Genomic DNA, 14,168 nt, shown 5'->3' with positions numbered 1-14,168 from the left:
GAACCCCAATCCTCCCAGTACTCAGATACGGTGGCCACTCGGGTAAAACAGTAGTGGCAGGGAAGGGAAGGCTTCCTGTACCCTGAGATTCAGAAAGGGAATACCAGGGATTATTCTGAGACAGGGAGGGAAGAATCCAATAAAGCCCCAGAGTTAAGGGCTCCACAGAGATTGCCTACCCAAATGCTGCCCAGTCCATGAGCAGCCGAGGAGGGACAGCCCTCAGTAACTCTTGTATGCACCCTGGAAGCCTCAAGAGATGTTAACGATCATGAATCAGGCTCCCGAAAGAAAAGAAAAACCAGCACAGTTTGCTTGGTATGTCCGCAGTACCGCAAGATTTATTTTGTCTTTGCTGCATGATTCTCTCATCTGATGAGGGGCGGAAATGGAAGGCAGAATTAAGGTACCAAACTTATCAGGAGTTACCGGCAGGAATCCATAATGAGGATGAACAGACAGACCCGATTATTCAAGCCTTGGAGAAGGCTCTCCAACAACCTGTAAATATCCCTAAAGTACTTGAATGCAAACCTAAGCCTGGGAAATTGGGACCAGCCTATTGGGAGCGATTTATGGCCTGCTACGGCACTTTCACAGGAGACCAAGCCTTTAATAATGGGAATCTGTTCCCCCAGTTTAATGCCCTACTACTCAAGTGTTTGCCAACTAAATTAGCCAACAGGATTAAAACTAATAATATGGATTGGCCTGACAATGACCGAAATCGAATGCGACGAGCTTTGACATATGACTGGGACCCAGCTTTCAAATCCTGATCAACCCCGAAGGGAACTAACATTAAAGGTGAATATGTTCAGCAGGAAGAAGGATGCTTCCTACCGTGAGTACCACCCCTCAGGAAGAGCCAAATATAATATTGCAAGATGCTGCAATTCTAATTCCGTTTATGATGGTATAGGAAAAGGGATACCGGCTATCAGACGCTACAATCACACTGGGTTCGAAGGCACAGAACGTACATATTCACGTACCCAGCCACTGCAGGTGAAATTCCAAGGGGACCCAGTGTGAGGTTTAATTTACAGTCACTACCAGTCTGAGGTGTAATCTAGCAGAATGAGACTTGTTCTGTCCGCCGGAAATCGAGATTCTATGCACGGACAAGGGTATCACCCTGGGACTAATGAAAAACTGACCCCTCCCCCTCCGGTGATGGGCACTTAATTTGGACTCCACTTCGTTTGAACCCTCTCTGCCAGAGGCAGACCCTCATGTGACTCTGTGCTATGGTCCTACAGGGTGCTTCACTGAGGAAAACCAGTATTATGCACCCCTCGAGGGACAGAAGTTCCCAGTCACGGTGATTGGAAAGGTTAAAGGAAGAGGGGGCAGTGTATTACTGGCTGAAGTTCTAGATTTCCTCTGGCGACAGACAGGACCGATGGTTCCCCATATCACCGATAGGCTTTGCCCTGGATTCAAGCCAAAGAGCCTGGATTCCTTGCCTACACCCTGACGAAACAAACCAGCACCGAGGGACACTGGCGGGACTTGGCCGTGGGCCAGCTCCGATACTGGAAGGAGTCAAAGGTGAAGATGGGACATCTGGTGAGACACTTTTAATACTGACGGAACCCAAGACGTTGTACTCCATCTCTGGGCAATTTCAGGCCATGAAGTCGGTCACAGCAACTGCACCCCTCCCCCACCATGAAACAAGGATAGACTCTCCCACCCCTTCCGCAATACCCCCTCAAACCCGAGGCAACATTTTATGAGGATGGAAGCTCTTTTGTGGATCCAACAGGAAAATGATGTTCTGTCTATGTGATAAGCGACGACAGTGAAGTAGTTAAGCAAGTCTCCTTTGCAGCAGCTGTCTCCGCCCAGAAAGCTGAGCTACTTGCTCTGACTCATGCCTGAACCTTAGAAACAGACTAGTCTAACAGTGTACTCAGTTCTGATTTTGAAGAATCCACCACAGAACCAATTCTTTGTAGAAGACCTTAAAAAAAACACCAAGTCATAAATGAAGATGACTTTGAAGAGGGAGTCCACAACTATTTGGAACAAAATAAAAAGGGCCTGAACGAGGGCTTCAGTGGAGGAGCCAAAAGTACAAGCCTAAGCTGGAATCCTCTTTAATTAACGTTTCGAATTTTAAAATGAAAAAGCCTGTGGTAAAGAAATCTCAAACAGATTAAAGTGCGGACTTCTACATAGACTCCCGTTATGCCCTGACTACAGAACTCTGGGGTTTCCTGACTTCCTCTGCCCCCCCCACCATAAGTAATGCTACCTTTGTAAACAACTTACACACAGCTCTACAGCTACCTCGAGTTTTGGCTATTATTAGATGTGCAGCCTATACTGGAGAATCTGATGAGATATTTAAGGGTAATACTTGGGCTGGTGCAGCAGCAAAACAGGCAGTCTTGGACCCCACACTTTTAGTCCCCTCAGGAGCCTAACACCTTATTAGACAAAAACCTAAGGACGCGTATGCCAGATATGGGGGAAAATATGGAACTTGCGGGGGACGCCCCTGAAGGAGAGCGCAAGCTATGGTCCCAAATGGGTTGCCACCTTGAACCTCAGACCAATTTATGGGTGACCCCTGCTAGACAGGTTTGTGTTCTTATCTATCTTGATAGATGATGTAAATAATTGTACATACTTGGGCAAGGAGGGAATGGTTAATATCTTGGTGGCGGTGGTGCCCTGATTTCCAGCAAGCAGTTGAAAGGCGAGCCACAGCTTGTGGAAAAAAAATGAATGCTGGAAAGGGAATGCCGTGTGTTTCCGGAACTACCCCCTTGCCTGGTGGACCATTTTCTTGTCTGCAACTTGATTTTATAGAACTACCCAGAGTACGTTGTCGTAAATATTGCTTGTTAATAGTAGATGTATTTAGCAGATAGAGGCTATACCCACTACTGATAATACTGTTGTAAAAATATTATTAAGAGAAGTGATTCCCCGTTATGGACTCCTGAAAATGATAAGCTCAGACAATGGACCGCACTTTGTAGCCAAAGTAAATGAGAACATCTGTAAAAGAACTGGCAATCAGACAGCAACTTCACTGCGCTCACCATCCAAGAGCAGCTGGTATAGTGGAACGAGCAAATGGAACCTTAAGGAATAAGCCAACTAAACTTATGTAAGAAACTGGGCTAACCTGGCCTAAGGTATTACCTCTGGCCTTGTTCCACATGAGAATCACACCCTCAGTTAAAACCATAAGACAAAGGCCATTTGGCCCATTGAGTCTGCTCCACCATTTTATCATGAGCTGATCCATTCTCCCATTTAGTCCCACTCCCCCGCCTTCTCACCATAACCTTTGATGCCCTGGCTACTCAGATACCTATCAATCTCTGCCTCAGATACACCCAATGACTTGGCCTCCACTGCTGCCCATGGCAACAAATTCCATAGATTCACCACCCTCTGGCTAAAAAAATTTCTTCGCACTTCTGTACTGAATGGGTGCCCTTCAATCTTTAAGTCATGCCCTCTTGTGCTAGACTCCCACATCATGGGAAACAACTTTACCACATCCATTCTGTCCATGCCTTTCGACATTCGAAATGTTACTATGAGGTCCCCCCTCATTCTTCCAAACTCCAAGGAATACAGTCCAAGAGCGGACAAACGTTCTTCATATGTTAACCCTCTCATTCCTGGAATCATTCTAGTGAATCTTCTCTGAACCCTCTCCAATGTCAGCACATCCTTTCTTAAATAAGGAGACCAAAACTGCCCACAGTACTCCAAGTGAGGTCTCACCAGTGCCTTATAGAGCCTCAACATCACATCCCTGCTCCTATACTTTATTCCTCTAGAAATGAGTGCCAACATTGCATTTGCCTTCTTCACCACCGACTGAACCTGGAGGTTAACCTTAAGGGTATCCTATACAAGGACTCCCAAGTCCCGTTGCATCTCAGAACTTTGAATTATTTCCCCATCTAAATGATAGTCTGCCCGTTTATTTCTTCTGCCAAAGTGCATAACCATACACTTTCCAACATTGTATTTCATTTGCCACTTCTTTGCCCATTCTTCCAATCTATCCAAGTCTCTCTGCAGACTCTCCATTTCATCAGCACTACCGGCCCCTCCACCTATCTTCGTATCATCAGCAAACTTAGCCACAAAGCCACCTATTCCATAATCCAAATCGTTGATGTACAATCTGAAAAGAAGCGGCCCCAACACAGACCCCTGTGGAACACCACTGGTAAACGGCAGCCGACCAGAATAGGATCCCTTTATTCCCACTCTCTGTTTCCTGCCAATCAGCCAATGCTCTATCCACATATGTAACTTTCCCATAATCCCATGGGCTCTTATCTTGTTACGTAGCCTCATGAGTGGCACCTTGTCAAAGGCCTTCTGAAAATCCAAATATAAAACATCCACTGCATCTCCCTTGTCTAGCCGACTTGTAATTTCCTCAAAAAATTGTAATAGGTTTGTCAGGCAGGATTTTCCTTTAAGGAATCCATGCTGAGTTCTGCCTATCTTGTCATATGCCTCCAGGTACTCTGTAACCTCATCCTTGACAATCAACTCCAACAACTTCCCAACCACCGATGTCAAGCTAACAGGTCTATAATTTCCTTTTTGCTTCCTTGCCCCCTTCTTAAATAGCGGAGTGACATTTTCAATCTTCCAGTCCTCCGAAACCATGCCAGAATCTATCGACTTTTGAAAGATCATCACTAATGCCTCTGCAATCTCCACAGCTACTTCCTTCAGAACACGAGGGTGCATTCCATCTGGTCCAGGAGATTTATCTACCTTTAGACTATTCAGCTTCCTGAGACTTTCTATGTCGTAATTGTGACTGCGCACACTTCTCTTCCCTGCCACCATTGAGTGTCCGGTATACTGCCGATGTCTTCCTCAGTGAAGACTGATGAAAAATACTCATTCAGTTCCTCCGCCATCTCCTTATCTCCTATTACAACTTCTCCAGCATAATTATCTATTGGTCCTATATCTACTCTCACCTGTCTTTTACCCTTTATATACTTGAAAAAGCTTTTAATATCCTCTTTGATATTATTTGCTAGCTTCCTTTCATAGTTAATCTTTTCCCTGTTAATGACCTTCTTAGTTTCCTTTTGTAAGCTTTTAAAAACTTCCCAATCCTCTGTCTTCCCACTAATTTCTGCTTCCTTATATGCCCTCTCCTTTGCTTTTGGATCGGGACTACAGAGCGTCGTGGGAGCTGAATTCTGAAGGAAGGCAGTTTTTTTCAAAACTTCTTCCAGTGCAAGAAGGGCGAGACTGTGCAGGCGCATGACGTCAACAGGACCGCATGGAGAGTTTAAAAAGGAGACCACCCTATACAGCGGGCAGCGGAGTGAGCGGTAGCAGAGCGTAGGGCTTTGGCTTCAACGGGCTTCGGCGGTAAACAGGAACAGGCGACAGCGTGGCATCAACTCTTTTTTTCTCCCCCCCACCCCTTTCGCGAATCGGCCCGGACAGACAGGAACAGCAGGGCTCTCACAGCTAACAGTACAAGCTAACGATTTTAAAAGTTCGTCCGTTTGGTGAGGTAGGTGGGTGAGTAGACTTATTTTTCCTGTTTCATTCCTGTAGAATTAGGTAGAATGCCTGCAGGGTTAGTGCTTTGTTCAGGGTGTCAGATGTGGGAATCCTGGGAGACCTCCAGCCTCCCTGATGGCCACATCTGCGCCAGGTGCACCGAGATGCAGCTCCTCAGAGACCGTGTTAGGGATCTGGAACTGCAGCTTGATGACCTACTGCTTATCAGGGAAAGTGAAGAGGTGATAGACAGGAGCTACAGGGAGATAGTCATCCCTAGGCTACAGGAGTCAGAAAACTGGGTCACTGTCAAGAGAGGGAAGGGAAATGCTCGGATAGTGGAGAGCAGACCTGTGGCTGTCCCCCTCAGCAACAAATATCTTGTTCTGGATGCTGTTGAGGGGGATGACCTGACAGAGGACGCCCACGGTGACCGGGTCTCTGGCACTGAGCCTGGCGCTGTTGTGCAGGAGAGAAGGAGGGAGAAGAGAAATGCGGTAGTCGTAGGGGATTCCATAGTCAAGGGAACAGATGGGAGATTCTGTGAGCCTGACAGAGATACCCGCATGGTGTGTTGCCTCCCAGGTGCCAGGGTACGGGATGTCTCGGATCGGGTCCTTAATATTCTAAAGGGGGACGGTGAGCAGCCAGTTGTCTTGGTACATGTTGGTACCAATGACATAGATAGGACAAAGGAGGAGGTCCTGAAGAGAGATTTCCAGGAGTTAGGAAGGAAGCTGAGAAGCAGGACCTCCAGGGTAGTAATCTCGGGATTGCTACCTGTGCCACGTGCTAGCGAGGGCAAGAGTAGTCGGATCAGGCAGATGAATGCATGGCTGAGAGACTGGTGTAGGGGGCAGGGCTTCAGATTCTTAGATAATTGGGATCTCTTCTGGGGGAAGTATGACCTGTTCAAAAAGGACAGGTTACACCTGAACCCGAAGGGGACCAATATCCTGGCGGGAAAATTTAATAGCTGTTAGGGAGGGTTTACACTAATTTGGCAGGGGGATGGGAACCGGAATGATAGAGTGGAGGAAGGGGAAAACAGAAATAAATCTAAGATAGTGAGCAGTAAAGATGTCAGGAAAGACAGGCAGGTGATGGGGCAAATTTGTAGCCATTGGGATGAGTTGCAGTGCAATAAAGTTGCAGTGAAATCAAAGCAAAAAGTATCAAATACTGGTCTTAAGGTGTTGTACTTAAATGCACGCAGCATAAGGAATAAGGTGGATGATCTTGTCATACAGCTACAGATTGGCAGGTATGATATTGTGGCCATCACAGAGACCTGGCTAAAGGATGCATGTCTCTGGGAGCTGAACGTCCAAGGATACATAGTGTATCAGAAGGATAGGAGGGTAGGCAGAGGGGGAGGCATGGCTTTATTGGTAAGAAATGATATTAAAACATTAGAAAGAGGTGATATAGGATTGGAAGGTGCAGAATCTTTATGGGTTGAGCTAAGAAATCGCAGGGGTAAAAGGACCCTGATGGCAGTTATTTATAGGCCTCCAAACAGCTGCAGGGATGTGGACTACAAATTACAACTGGAAATAGAAAAGGCTTGTCAGAAGGGAGTGTTATGATAATTGTGGGGGATTTTAACAAGCGAGTAGATTGGGAAAATCAGGTCAGCACTGGATCTCAAGAGAGAGAATTTGTAGAATGTCTGCGAGATGGCTTTTTAGAACAGCTTGTTGTTGAGCCCACTAGGGGACCGGCTGTACTGGATTGGGTATTGTGTAATGAACCGGAGGTGATTAGAGAGATTGAGGTGAAGGAACCCTTAGGAGGCAGTGATCATAACATGATTGAGTTCACTGTGAAATTAGAAAAAGAGAAGCCGAAATCTGATGTGTCGGTATTTCAGTGGAGTAAAGGAAATTACAGTGGCATGAGAGAGGAACTGGCCAAAGTTGACTGGAAGGGGACACTGGCAGGAAAGGCAGCAGAGCAGCAGTGGCAGTTTATGTGAGAAATGAGGAATGTGCAAGACAGGTATATTCCAAAAAAGAAGAAATTTTCGAATGGGAAAAGGATGCAACCATGGTTGACAAGAGAAGTCAAAGCCAAAGTTAAAGCAAAGGAGAGGGCATACAAGGAAGCAAAAATTAGTGGGAAGACAGAGGATTGGGAAGTTTTTAAAACCTTACAAAAGGAAACCAAGAAGGTCATTAAGAGGGAAAAGATTAACTATGAAAGGAAGCTAGCAAATAATATCAAAGAGGACACTAAAAGCTTTTTCAAGTATATAAAGAGAAAAGACAGGTGAGAGTAGATATAGGACCGATACAAAATTATGCTGGAGAAATTGTAATGGGAGATAAGGAGATGGCAGAGGAACTGAAGGAGTATTTTGCATCAGTCTTCACTGAGGAAGACATCAGCAGTATACCGGACACTCAAGGCTGGCAGGGAAGAGAAGTGTGCGCAGTCACAATTACGACAGAGAAAGTACTCAGGAAGCTGAATCGTCTAAAGGTAGATAAACCTCCTGGACCAGATGGAATGCACCCGCGTGTTCTGAAGGAAGTAGCTGTGGAGATTGCGGAGGCATTAGCGATGATCTTTCAAAAGTCAATAGATTCTCGCATGGTTCCGGAGGACTGGAAGATAGCAAATGTCACTCCGCTATTTCAGAAGGGGGCAAGGAAGCAAAAAGGAAATTATAGACCTGTTAGCTTGACATCGGTGGTTGGGCAGTTGTTGGAGTCGATTGTCAAGGATGAGGTTACAGAGTACCTGGAGGCATATGACAAGATAGGCAGAACTCAGCATGGATTCCTTAAAGGAAAATCCTGCCTGACAAACTTATTACAATTTTTTGAGGAAATTACCAGTAGGCTAGACAAGGGAGATGCAGTGGATGTTGTATATTTGGATTTCTTTTTACATTGTACATCAACGATTTGGATTATGGAATAGATGGCTTTGTGGCTAAGTTTGCTGACGATACGAAGATGGGTGGAGGGGCCGGTAGTGCTGAGGAAACGGAGGGTCTGCAGAGAGACTTGGATAGATTGGAAGAATGAGCAGAGAAGTGGCAAATGAAGTACAATGTTGGAAAGTGTATGGTTATGCACTTTGGCAGAAAAAATAAACGGGCAGACTATTATTTAAATGGAGAAAGAATTCAAAGTTCTGAGATGCAACGGGACTTGCGAGTCCTCGTACAGGATACCCTTAAAGTTAACCTCCAGGTTGAGTCGGTGGTGAAGAAGGCAAATGCAATGTTGGCACTCATTTCTAGAGGAATAAAGTATAGGAGCAGGGATGTGATGTTGAGGCTCTATAAGGCGCTGGTGAGACCTCACTTGGAGTACTGTGGGCAGTTTTGGTCTCCTTATTTAAGAAAGGATGTGCTGACGTTGGAGAGGGTACAGAGAAGATTCACTAGAATGATTCCAGGAATGAGAGGGTTAACATATAAGGAACGTTTGTCCGCTCTTGGACTGTATTCCTTGGAGTTTAGAAGAATGAGGGGAGACCTCATAGAAACATTTCGAATGTTAAAAGGCATGGACAGAGTGGATGTGGCAAAGTTGTTTCCCATGATGGGGGAATCTAGTACGAGAGGGCATGACTTAAGGATTGAAAGGCGCCCATTCAGAACAGAAATGCGAAAAAAATTTTTTAGTCAGAGGGTGGTGAATCTATGGAATTTGTTGCCATGGGCAGCAGTGGAGGCCAAGTCATTGGGTGTATTTAAGGCAGAGATTGATAGGTATCTGAGAAGCCAGGGCATCAAGGGTTATGGTGAGAAGGCGGGGCAGAGGGACTAAATAGGAGAATGGATCAGCTCATGATAAAATGGCAGAGCAGACTCGATGGGCCGAATGGTCTTATGGTCTTAACTTTGGCTTTAACTTCTCTTGTCAACCACGGTTGCATCCTTTTTCCATTCGAAAATTTCTTCTTTTTTGGAATATACCTGTCTTGCACCTTCCTCACTTCTCGCATAAACTCCAACCACTGCTGCTCTGCCATCCTTCCCGCTAGTGTCCCTTTCCAGTCAACTTTGGCCAGTTCCTCTCTCATGCCACTGTAATTTCCTTTACTCCATGGAAATACCGACACATCAGATTTCGGCTTCTCTTTTTCTAATTTCACAGTGAACTCAATCATGTTATGATCACTGCCTCCTAAGGGTTCCTTCACCTCAATCTCTCTAATCACCTCCGGTTCATTACACAATACCCAATCCAGTACAGCCGATTCCCTAGTGGGCTCAACAACAAGCTATTCCAAAAAGCCATCTCGCAGACTTTCTACAAATTCTCTCTCTTGAGATCCAGTGCCGACCTGATTTTCCCAATCCACTCGCATGTTAAAATCCCCCACAATTGTCATAACACTGCCCTTCTGACAAGCCTTTTCTATTTCCTGTTGTAATTTGTAGTCCACATTACTGCAGCTGTTTGGAGGCCTATAAATCAGAGTACTTATCCCTCTTCAAGATTATCTACAGGAAGGCCAGGCGAACCCCATGGGGGTCGGATCTGGCCCGACCTCCCCTTCCTGAAAGGGGAGGAGATGGGAAAATATTTATGCATGTTGACTAAAACTCTCCGAAGCTTGCATTCACAGGTATGACAGGCATTCGAGAGGATGACACTCAGCCTGAGGGTGACTACCCCACCATTGAGCCTGGAGATTTTGTCCTGATTAAGAACTGGAATCGTAAGAAGTTGGAACAGAGGTGGAAAGGACCGTACCAAGTGCTACTGACAACACCTATTGCAGTGAAGGTGGAAGGGCAGCTCCAGTGGATACATCGAACGGACTATAAACTCGTTACTGGCGGAACTGATAAGGAGTGAAAAATGCATTGGTTAATGATGATTTAAATGACCCTAAGGGGACCTGCCCCTGTTTCGGGAGGCCCCCATGTTAACACTTTTCTGTCCCTCCTACGCTAAGCAAGTAGAATTTGGAGTATGTTGGATATGTTTTGTATCATGTTGCAGAAGCGACAATCTGTTCTTAAAAGTTATCATGTAACGATAAAAAGGAGGGAATGATAAAGTTTAAGGGAATGGGGAATTCTCAAATCCCTGTAAACAATGAATTAAGTACTGACTATGTCTGTGACCGCAGTGTGTTTGAATAATGAATCACAGATGCCTTCTTTGGAGCAAGATGATTAAAGTTCGCCCAGATCCACATCAGATGTCTCTGGGCTTTTCACACCTTTTGATTTTAACAAAAAGCAGTCCCTGATGGAAATTAGACAGAACATTCCTTTCTTAATTAAAGCATAAATTTGACGGATGTTCTTATCTTTGTAATGAAGTTGTGGCTCCAGCAAACCAGGTAGGACATTCCTTTCTTTAAGTAAGATGGTTGGAGTGTCTAACAAATTGATTGTACTTTTGTATAAATAGTCCATTGACTTGACCGGAATGGTTATCAAACTGATTGTTCTTTTGTATCGGTGGCCTTATAACTTCTGACAATTCTGACATTGGGCAGTGAACTTGTAAACCGCCGGGGAGATGAGAAAGGGTCTCTCCCTGATGTCGGGTCTAAGTTCACTCACCGGCTGAGCTCGAAGAAATAAACGGGTGAAAAGATAAGTAACGATCTTTTTGTGCTGTCGTTATTTGATCTAGCAAAGTTACGTTTACACTTTAAGGAACCTTATAAAATGGATTCTCTGACCTGATTCTTCACTTCAAGGCATGATTCTTCTGATCCTTTCATTTAGTTTTTGAAAAGCTGTGGTTTCCTTTGCAGGAAACATTTCCACCCATTTTTAAAAATAGTCCAATATCTCTAAATCTTCGGGTCATGACAAAGGTCTAGGTAAAATGGGGTTCCCAACTTGGGATCCACAGATCTCTTTGTTAATTGGAAAGGTCCATGGCATAAAAAAGGATGGGAACCCCTAAATGAAATTTATTTCTGCACATTGGCATAATCCCTTTGATCTATTCATGCATCCAATGAGTGTCATTTTCTTATGAAGTTAATTGCTCAAACTAAATAATTGAAACTGAAATCATCCATTTCCTCACATTAACAGGTATCCCACATTGTCAATTCGTTTGTCAGATTTCCTCAACTGCAGGGTGGGTGGGAATAGTTTCAGTTCCCTGTGAGTGAATTGCAAAACCTGAACCCGCTGGTCAGAACAGAGAATAATTTACCAATTTCATTTACTTTTACTGCTCACTCAATGTACTGCCTTTGAGACAAGTCGTAGAGAAATGCTAAGTCAAGTTGGATGGTCCCACCAAAGTTCACTCAAAAGAATAATTTTAAGTATTTTAATTTTTTTAAATTTCTAAGTGCAGTTATTTTAGTTAAATTATTCTGTGTACATTCATCTCCTGATGCCTCTGGACACATCTTCAGTGATGTTCCTGAAATCATCGGGTGTTTCAGGTCTTTCAGCATCATACACCCTCCTCCAGGTGACCCAGCCATGGATGATCAGACCCCAGCTTGTGTCCAGATGGCTAGCTACTTATGACTCCATGGCTCTCCTCTTTTGAGCCACAGCCATCTTGAGGCCCTCTCTGCCGCATCGGTGGTATTGCGGATGACTCTCCTCTTCCTCTCTCCCTCGATGCCCAAATTGCTGAAGGCTCTAACTAAAGAATGGGCTACAAATCCCCTACAACCAGCCTCTACTGGGAGACACCTCGCTCTCCATCCAGCCTGCTGACAGTTGCTGACCAGTCCTGCGTACTTGGAGAGCTTCCTTTCAAAGGCCCCTTCCAAGCGATCTTCCCATGAGACTGTCAGCTCCAGCAGCACCACTTGCTTAGTGGACTCAAACACTAGGACAATGTCTGGTCGCAGGGTGGTGGCTGCGATATGGTTGGGGAACTTCAGCTGCTGTTTGAAGTCCACCAACAGCTGCCAGTCCCTTGCAGAGGTCAGAATGCCTGCAGATGTTCTTTTGGCAGGTATTGGCTGCTCCCCAGCTCTGACAAAGGCAATGGTCTGGAGAGTTGGGACCACTTCACCCACTCAGCTCCTGCTTCAGTGATGGTCTTCAGGACCTGATCATGCCTCCATCAGTACCATCCCTCACCAAGTGCCCTTGCGCAGCCGCTGAGGATGTGCTCCAGGGTTCCTCGCTTGGAGCACGGCAGGTACACAGATGACTCTGCCTTGCCCCATGTGTGCAGGTTTGATGGGCTTGGAAGCACATTATACACTGCCTGGATGAGAAATTGGATGCAGTGTGGTTTGACTTTCCAAAGATCAGCCCAGGTCACTTTCCTCTCAACCTCATTCTCTCATCTTGTCCAAGCTCCCTGTTGCTTCATTCCCACCGCCTTGCATGCTCTCGTCTCCTCCACTACTGCTCTCACCTCCTCCTGAACTAGACGACAACTTTCCTTCCCTCTGGTGTCCATTTGGGGAGTTGGAAAGGATCCTAGCCCAGTTCGGCCTCGTGTGATCACTCCCACCAGCCTCCTGTGACGCAGCCTTGCCTCTGCCTCCTGAACAGCTTCCTCTGCCCTCCACTTCCTGCCAGTACTTACATGGATCCCTGCTCTAGCCACCTTTGGATCACTTGAGCCCCTGTACTGTATCACTTCTCTGGCTCTTGTTACCTTGAATTCTTCCCCCAAGGATTTGAAGGGCAGTTGCAGTTTGTTGTGGTGTCCATAGAGTGCGATGCTGCTCAGGCTCTTTGGTAGCCCCAGCCATAAAACTAGAACACATCTTCCCTTCTGAAGCAAATGTGCTGCACTGCTTTTTGTAACTTGATCATCTATCACACATGCTGGACTGCTTTTTTTTAAACTTGCAATTCTTCGCTGCGTTATCTTTAGTTTGAACATCTCGCTGCATTTTAATAGGCTGGTAGCCATGTTGGGTTTGTTTTAAAAGTACCTTGACACCAATGTTACGTTTTGTAACTTCAAAACATTAAATTAATTCAAATGAAGACAAAGGAGTCTGCAAAAGTGGATCTACTTGGGATTACTTTAACTGAGGTGCGCACGTATCACATGGTAGTTTGACAACAAACACAATTAACGGATTTTGACATGTAACCCAAAACACTAGAGTGCAATCTTTTTTTCAAAAGCGTTTCATCCTCAGAATTATTTTGTGGTTATGATAGATTGCTTGAAGCTGAACATAAATATAATTTCAGACTATTAGTATCACAAAGAAACTGGGAGAAGCAAGAAATTAATTTTTATTGAATATAATGTTTAATTGCAAAACAGTGTTGACAGTTTCAATAGTTCAACTAAGCTAAAAATATTTTGTTGATGATTTACATTGGTACTCAGTGTCTGAGGCTTCACACTTGTGTTCAACAATTATTAGCCAATATTAACGGATTCTAGTTCCCTGATACCGTTTCTCCATGACCGCAATGTCCTGGTGAAAACTTTCACCATGCTCGTCACTGACAGTGCCAAGAGTTGCAGGGAAGAAGTTCAAATGGGAATGCAGAAAATGAATCTTTAGTGACATGTTGCAATTCATGGTTTTGTATGCTTTAAGTATGTTTGAACCAGCTGAACATGGTTTAGTGTTCTGGAGTTGCCAAGAAAATTTTCAACAACATTCTTGAATGTTTTCATTCGATTTTCTCTGGCCCCACTGGAAGTTCTTGGAAATGCCTGTCATTGATGACCTGTTTGATTTGTGGACCAGCAAAA

General features: G+C 44.9%; 1 long non-coding RNA gene across 3 annotated transcripts in view; it reads left to right on the top strand.

The window, feature by feature from the left end:
• The window catches only part of LOC134338164 (uncharacterized), a 41,244-nt gene that overhangs the window by 13,462 nt on the left and 13,614 nt on the right, over window positions 1–14,168 (top strand). The window contains exons 2-3 of one of the 3 annotated variants that reach the window (XR_010016171.1): window positions 5,194–5,536; window positions 10,104–10,842. This is a non-coding gene — a long non-coding RNA (uncharacterized LOC134338164). Of the gene's footprint in view, window positions 1–5,193; window positions 5,545–10,103; window positions 11,091–14,168 lie in introns of those variants that run through there. The other 2 variants (XR_010016161.1, XR_010016167.1) reach the window with 2 other exon arrangements.

Source organism: Mobula hypostoma, chromosome 1 (assembly GCF_963921235.1).
Source record: "Mobula hypostoma chromosome 1, sMobHyp1.1, whole genome shotgun sequence".
Classification (NCBI taxonomy): domain Eukaryota; kingdom Metazoa; phylum Chordata; class Chondrichthyes; order Myliobatiformes; family Myliobatidae; genus Mobula; species Mobula hypostoma.
The sequence above is the reverse complement of the archived record's forward strand: the minus strand, read 5'-3'. Positions and strand labels throughout refer to the sequence as shown.